The sequence below is a fragment of the Tachypleus tridentatus genome, chromosome 1 (genome assembly GCF_004210375.1).
Source record: "Tachypleus tridentatus isolate NWPU-2018 chromosome 1, ASM421037v1, whole genome shotgun sequence".
NCBI lineage: Eukaryota > Metazoa > Arthropoda > Merostomata > Xiphosura > Limulidae > Tachypleus > Tachypleus tridentatus.
The window spans coordinates 96,782,366-96,790,791 of NC_134825.1; positions in this window are offsets into that span (position 1 = coordinate 96,782,366).

Sequence of the window (8,426 nt, forward strand, 5' to 3'; positions counted from 1 at the left end):
CTTGATATCCGGCTTAAAATACATGTATCCAATACCTAAAATAGATGAAAATGTTTTCAAAGCGTAGTTTATATTAAACAAACTAAAAGAAGTTTGTATAATAATCACACAATAGGGCCCGGCATGGCCAAGCGTGTTAAGGCGTGCGACTCCTAATCTGAGGGTCGCGAGTTCGCATCCCTGTCGCGCCAAACATGCTCGCCCTCCCAGCCGTGGGGGCGTCATAATGTGACGGTCAATCCCACTATTCGTTGGTAAAAGAGTAGCCCAAGAGTTGGCGGTGGGTGGTGATGATTAGTTGCCTTCTCTCTAGTCTTGCACTGCTAAATTAGGGACGACTATCACAGATAGCCCTCGAGTAGCTTTGTGCGAAATTCAAAAAAACAAACAAACAAACAATCACACAATTAATTCAAATGATACTTATACAATCTTATTTATAGCATTCTTCAGGATTCTAAATTTTTCCCTCATTAATGAACATTTTAAATGTTTTGATACACTCACGAATCATACTTATACTGGAATACCTTTTTTTTTTATTTTGAACGTGCTATTCACTTACACTTCCTTAAATTTATTTCGCTATCTTTTCATCAGTGATATAAAGGAGTTCTCTCATATTCATTTTTCTCATACTCCAGTGTGTCCCAAGTGTAAAAGTTGTTCCGTTTTTTTTATCTTAAACGTTGCTCCATAATTATCATTTAAATAGTTTTACAATCTGATATCAACGTCTATTTTTTATCTTTAGCTTGCGACCGTCACTGATGTTGTTATATTAATTTTTCCATGACAAAGCTCATACTACTTAGTTCTACATGTAATAAATACTCTCCTTGCCACAGTATTGTACTGTCGACAGCCCTTTTCAGCTCTGAGGTGCTTTCAAATATTTTGGTTTTCCTTTTTGATAAATCAGGTAAGATAATAGTTCTCAACGAAAAGTGGCCCTCCATTTCATCTTCTGTGTTAGTTGACAAGATCTTCATTCTGCTGTGTTTTATTTATAGACCTACTACTTCGCTTTCTTCTTCTTTTTGTCTTTGACTACAAATTCTAAAATACATACTTTTAAACTCACTTTTCATTTCAACCTGTCTAATCCTGCAAAATAACCATTTGAATGCATAACCTTCCGTTGCATCTAGTGCGATCAAAGATATTTTCTTAATGCTCCAGTTTTATGTCTGTTGAGCAAAGAGACATAAAATGGGTTGAAAGCTTCTGGAACAAATGAAAATAAATTACGACTTCTTCTATCACCACTCTCGAAACAGCTCTCATCACTACCACTTTGCTTCACTGTTCCTCATCAGCTGGTTTTAACTTTGTTATGTCATTATCAATACACTACAAAGAGTGAAATGCCGAAGTCAGCATTCACTCTGTAACAACCTCTACCATTCTTCCATTTCTAGTTCGTTTAGGAATAGAATAAAACTGATAATAAGGCTAAATTTGTAGCCAAAGTTTAGGGTCCACAACATACTGATTATTCTACAGAAATCATAGCTCAGTTTGATTCCTCATGACCCTTCCCCAATAGCACAACAGTATGTGTGCAAACTTACAATGATAAAAATTGAGTTTTGATACCCGTTGTGGGGCAGAGCACAGATAACCTATTGTATAGGTTATTGTGCTTAATTACAAACAAAACTGATCCATCACTATCAGAACTTACTGTCTCAGCTTCACATAGTGCATACGATACCTTTTGAAAATGCTACTATTACTGTGCAGGATCTTCTAATGACCTATGTATATAGGTGCAATACTACTCCTTGTCCACATGAATCTTTACTCTTGCAATATTCGTCACATTTCTCCTTCAGTTGGGATTTTATTGTAAACATTTGAAAACCTCCAATATTCTATGATATTAAAACAATGTATTATGCCCATATCGATTCTTATCATTCCATCAGCTTCATCAGTGTCTTGAATGAATCATTGTGCGTTGACGGTATATTTTCTTCAGTTCAACAGGTTGTTTTCAACCTCAACTTTCAACTATGGATTAATTACTAAAGCTTTTCTATACGCTCATCAATGATTTTAACTTTCATGTTATGTTTTTTCTACTTCAGACGTGCTCTTCAGAAGAATGGCATATGGACTTAATTTCCAAACTCTGCATATTTTTAATTATTCTTACTTTACGTCTATTTTGGCAATTCCTCTCTGACCGATAAATGTACAACAACTGTCATTAAATGGTCTCCCTTATGTTCTTTCTTACTATACTCTGGTGTGCCTTAAGTGTAATTGTCTCCTCTCCTTTACTTATATTATTTACTTATATTGCTGATATACCAAACCATAGAGACCCACTTAATCATTTTTAAATCCAATAATCTTACGGCTCTTGTAGCCACATACCCAACAACAAACACTGTCAATATCTTTTTGGTTTAGAGTTGCCGCTGGTGCATTTCCATTAAAGCATACAAGACCAGAGCCACAGACAATGTTCCGACTATACTCGTGAAAGAAGAAAATATCTTATTATTGTTTATCAATACATATCTTAAGTTTAAAATCACGGTTTTCAATCAGAAAGTCGCTTCCAATCTGTATCATTTCCCTTATCTGACATGAATCTCTTGAAGACTGAATATGACCCCACTGTCACATACTTCTAAGAACTACGTTCGAATTTGTTTGACTTATGGTTACACTGTCTGCTTTTCTGCACTCTTAAACTTTCACAATTAACTAGAAGTTTTATAACACACTTTTTTCATAACAAACACTCTAGCTGTATAAAGTCTTCACCTTCTTAACAATGATCATACATCGCCAAGACTTTCACTTCAAATAATTTTAATGATTATTCTCTGCAAAAATATCATACTTCCCGATTTTCTCTCGATGCTTGTTCAATTGCATCACAACTTTTCACTCCTGGTCAATTATTTATTGAACCTCTATGTATTACTATTTTTACTCCATGATCCAAATTACAGTAATTTTCCTCCGCCAAGACAACCTAGGTAAATTTATCCTTATAAATGATTAATTGCTTCCCTACCCTCATTATTGTGGTTCCATTTTTGCTGATGGCATTCCCTTGTCTTCAAAAGTTTTAGTCTTTGTTAACATCCGTATTAAGTTCTCAAGTCTTCTTATACATTGCATATATTTTCAATGGACCAAAGTTTTTAAATTTTTCACCTATCTCTTATTCAAAGAAAGGAAATAAATTTCTGATTCCACACAAGAATTTTAGGGATGGATTTCGGTGACAAAAATGTCTATCTTCAGTGAGGAAAAGCCTCTCACTACAGGTATTTATTTTCTATAATCCAAATAATTTCATATATATTAATTTACCTCAGCCTAGAATGTGGTATTTACCATATTATGTACATGCAGTAAGATGGTGTAAAGTTAGAAGATGAGGGTTGCATACAAATGCCCTTAATGTCTGTCCAGTGATCTATTTACTGGCCTCCATTCTCAGTTTAATCGAATCTCACTCATTCCTACAGTCATCCAAAGGATCTATTAGAAGTATGAAAACATTCAGTTACATTTGAATAATTAAATATTTTAAACAATTTATTATTTCTTTTCAATAGTTTCTAATAAAATTCCTAGTGCTTCGCTGAGGAACATTTATAGTTTAATGTGTCATTTTATGACAGCCACTTATAACATTTCTTTCATGGACTTTCATATTTTGCTTAAAATAATAAATATATTATTTGTTCATTAATCAACCATACAAGCTACTAAGACGTCCAATAACTAACGAGCATAATTCTAAAATAACTTTGAATTTAAGTTAATGTAATATCAATGGACCATTTAGATTTTTAAGCAACATGAAATAAAACTTATCTGTTACATATACTGACAGAATATAGTACATAGCAATATACTGGGTTAAAGTTATACAAGCTATTATTCATTTAACTATTAAAGAAAAGAAGAGGAGGATTTGTTTGTTTGCTGTTAAACACAAAGCTACAGAAAGAGCTATCTGTGCTCTGCCCACCACTGGTACAGAAATCCGGTTTTTAGAGAAGGGGTGGTAGGTAATGTAGCTTAAATTACGTAAGAAGAGGGTACAAATGTATAATAGCTAAAAATATATATCTTCAACAACTTCATTATATTTACCTAATTCCCACTGAGACTCATTATTGTCTTTTAAGAAGCAATTTTTTGTAACTCTGTTTCATGTTAGTTTAAACATAATTTAAATTTAAATTAATATTAATAGGAGAAAGTACTTACTTCAAACAGATTCGTGATTATAAAATTGAAATAGACATTATCTATGGTGAGTCTTCTCTCCTGGATATAATTTGTGAATTCATCACTTTTCTTCCTCAGTGAAGTACCTTACTAATTACTAGAGTTCCTAAATAAATGTGCAAGTTAGAGCACTTTAAAATAAACGTGTTTGAAATTCAGAGCTTCTTTAGACAGTAGACTTTTTCAAAACATTCAAAAGAAATAATCTAATCTGTTTTTTTAACTACAATACTGTAAGACATCTCAAACACAGGGAAGCTCTGTTACATTATGTTAACATCTTGTACATTTATGTACAATGATTACTTAAATTGTAACATTTATGTACAATGATTACTTAAATTGTAACATTTAAGTACAATGATTACTTAAATTGTAACATTTAAGTACAATGTCTTAGTTTTTTATGTCGAAACTTCATATTGAATGTATGCCCTTTTGTTCTACTTTTAAATGTCTTAAACACTGTATTTATACTCTTAACTTAATTTTACTCATTATTGTTCTAAAATATTAATGTTAAATTACTAAAAGAACTATTGTATCATGTACTCTAAGCTAAATATATAGCTATAGCGTTATACAATTTCGTAAACATTGTTTCAGTTTATAAACCTTTTCACAAACGAAAATATCAAGGCTTTGAAATTCATTTCCTTTTTGAACCACAAAAAGTTAAAAAATTGTAAATGTATGTTAATGTTGCAATGTTGTAAAACGAGCACGCTGCTACTATCACGGTTCAATAACAAAAACGCAATTTGCATTATATTTCTCAAGATGATCTAAGAAGGTCGAAACGTGGTTCTGTACTTTATTTTAATTAAAGTGCTAATACCCATAGCAGCCGTCTTGAGAATACACTTTTATTTTAAGTGGGTTTCTCGTCACCACGAAAAAGACAATTTATTTACAATAGCAACATATAAATAAATTTAACACATTTAATATATAAGTGCATAGTCAGGACTTCACACCGATATTATTAAATAACTTATTATAACCACTAACAAATCAATAGTAATGAAACCAACAAAAAGAATCAGAAAGAAAAAAATTTAATGCCAGAAAAAAAACAGCAATTACAATATTCAAACAACATTGACAACAATACCAAGTGACAAATAGAAATAATTATACCATTCAATAACTCTCTGACACGAGAGTACAACCTTATGTGATAATAATAAACTTAATATTCTTCTGCTATATTCATGCAACTAAAAATTCACAGATAAATTAAGCTACAAAAAGATGTAATAAATGAATGACAAACACAACCATAATCATAAAAGAAAAAGAACTCATCACCTCACAGTGTTTGGCAAGCTTAGTTTTTAGAATATCTCATAAAACCAAATTCTCAGATAAGTCTTTCGTCACGCAATATTTGAAATAATCGATAATTATAAATTTTGTGTTTTAATAAGGGAATAATTCACAGCTAAAAAGACACTCTAACGGGAAGCCCCACTTGTTTTTCATTATTCTCTAGAGTCTAGACTGTCATGGATATTGGTGGGATAGTTAGAAAGAAAAATAACGTAGATTAAGAACAATTAGAAATAAACAAAGAAAGAACAAAAAATAAATGAGTGCAGAATGAATGACATGATGTACAAAAGAGAGTAACAAAGAAAGTATTTAAAATAAAATGAAAAATATTTAAAAGACAATCACAAACATTCCAAAGAACAGAATGTATACATATCAAGCCACACACTAACAGTTTCATCTCATACACAACACTCTTCACCACACCTAAAATCTCCTTCAATAATCCATGCTGTTTTGCATCAACGAAGTCTTAACAGTGAAATATTTACATATTTCTCATTTTAATTTAATGATTGCTCAGTTTCACAAATACACAGAAGAGTCAAATAATTAATCATAATTTACATTAACAGAATACATGTTTTGAAGTGTGATACACTCTTTATTGTGTAAATTGAATCGTACAGTGTAAGTACTAAGGCTCGCACCGTGAGTGTGTGTAGATTCCACACTACAATTTACAGTTTCATTTTGTCTTGTGAGTATATTCATTAACTTCTTTTTCATATTATGATTTATGTGATTTATTCTAGTGTGTCTGTGTGTACCTTCATATTTTATTTAGCATTTTACTGATCTAGAGAGATTGGTTTTCCTATTTCACAGTTTTCATGAGTTGTAAAGTTAAAAAGCTTTTTCAGTTTTTTTTCTTTGTCATCAGAACACTATGTCTGCAGATAATGAAATTTTGACCTGACGCAGGCCTGACCTAGCAGTTCAATGCTAGTCCATATATCTTCCAAATGAAGCTATTATTTCCCTGAAAAACATGAACTGGGGGTTTAACGGTTTGCTTAAAGTATTTTCATATTGGAACTAATGCTGCAGTCATATCTGTTATACAAAAGCTTCATGGACGTGGAATGCTCCGAAACTTGGATACTCGATGACTCCCAGTCCCTAGGTTGCGGGTTCGAATTCTGTCATTGAACATACTCGCCCTTTCAGCTGTAGGTCTGTCATAATGTGACGGTCAATGTCACTATTTATTGGCCAAGAGCTGCCAGTTTGTGATGTTGACTTCAACTTCTACTCTATCATTTCTAAATTACAGACGCGTAACGTAGGCAACTTTGCGCAAAATTCAACAAACGAAAGAAGAAATAGGTTTGCAGAGCACATTGTAAAATAAGTCTTAATTTATGTTATGTTATATAGCAAATTATGATGTAAATAAAGTCATAACTTACCCTGCACTTTTGAATGTCGCAAAATGAATTGGAAATAGTCAAACTGAAAGTTTCATATTTAATAATGGACTAAATGGTCATGAAATGTGAACTAAATGGTGAAAAGTAAGACGAAAAATAATAATATCCTGTTAAGAAAAGTTTAAATGACAGTTAATTTTAGTACTGCCATTGACATTTTTAAGTTTGACCCAGTTTACAAATTCTTGAAATCTGGAAAACTACTTACATTAATTACTGCAGAACTTTTAAGTTAACAAGAAATTTAAAGATAATTTCTATGTGTGTCTATATTCATATATTTTTATCCTTTCAAATCATATGATAATTGCTCAGAGAAGCTTTGCAGTAAGTTAAAAATCTCGAACCAGAACTAACACTGAAAGTTTTAAACGTTTGCCAAAAGGTGACGGGTGCGAGTGTGTATTTTTTTTTATAGCAAAGCCACATCGGGCTGTCTGCTGAGCCCACCGAGGGAAATCGAACCCTGAATTTTAGCGTTGTAATTCCTTAGACTTACCGCTCTACTAGCTAGGGCCAAAGGTGATGAGAAACCAAACCTCTGTAACTCATTACATCAATCATTGTAGGTGAGTTTGAAATATTTTCATGTGATACAGCTGAAACATTCTAACTCGTTTGATCATGGCAAAATATTAGACCACCGTCTCAACATATGTTTCAAACGTATTTTCTTTTTATCCTACTTTATAAGTAAACAGTATTTTAAAGTGCTATTTGCATTTGTAGTTTTATTTTTTCTTTAAACTCAGACTTCATGAAAATACTCGTAATTTAGAAACACGCTCGTGCGATACTAGAATTTCTCTCTCGCACACAAATTGACAAACTTAGCTTTCTTCTTTGTAAGATACAATACTTAACATGAGCCTAACGACCGCTATAGACAAATAAGATCCTTTGTATCCTAAAACAGAGGTTATCCTATTGCATAAATAAATATTTTTTGCAAAAAAATATTGTCTATACGGTTACTAGCATATTTAACCAAAGCTATATTGGTATCTTTACTTCTTTTACTTAAGTTCGTTGACATAGTGCCACTACTGCGTTTAATAACTTATTAGTAATTGTATAATTTGTCTCGAATATTCATAACTAAAAGTTATTTATCTCATATGCTAGTTACAAATAATCGAAACATTCTAAATTTAAAATGCATTGATCTCACCGTCATACTATTGCTAATATTTTATCAAAAAAGTTAGTTGCTGTATCGTACATTAATTTTGTAAACATGTTTCCATAGTAGAGCTCTATATCTTAAAACTAAGCAGTTTGTAGCGTTTGAAGAGCATAAAAACCACACTTTGAGTTCCATTGATTAATCTCAATTTATTTACAAAAGCAGCATCATAGACTTGCTTGACAATAGAGGTTGTCCTGTAC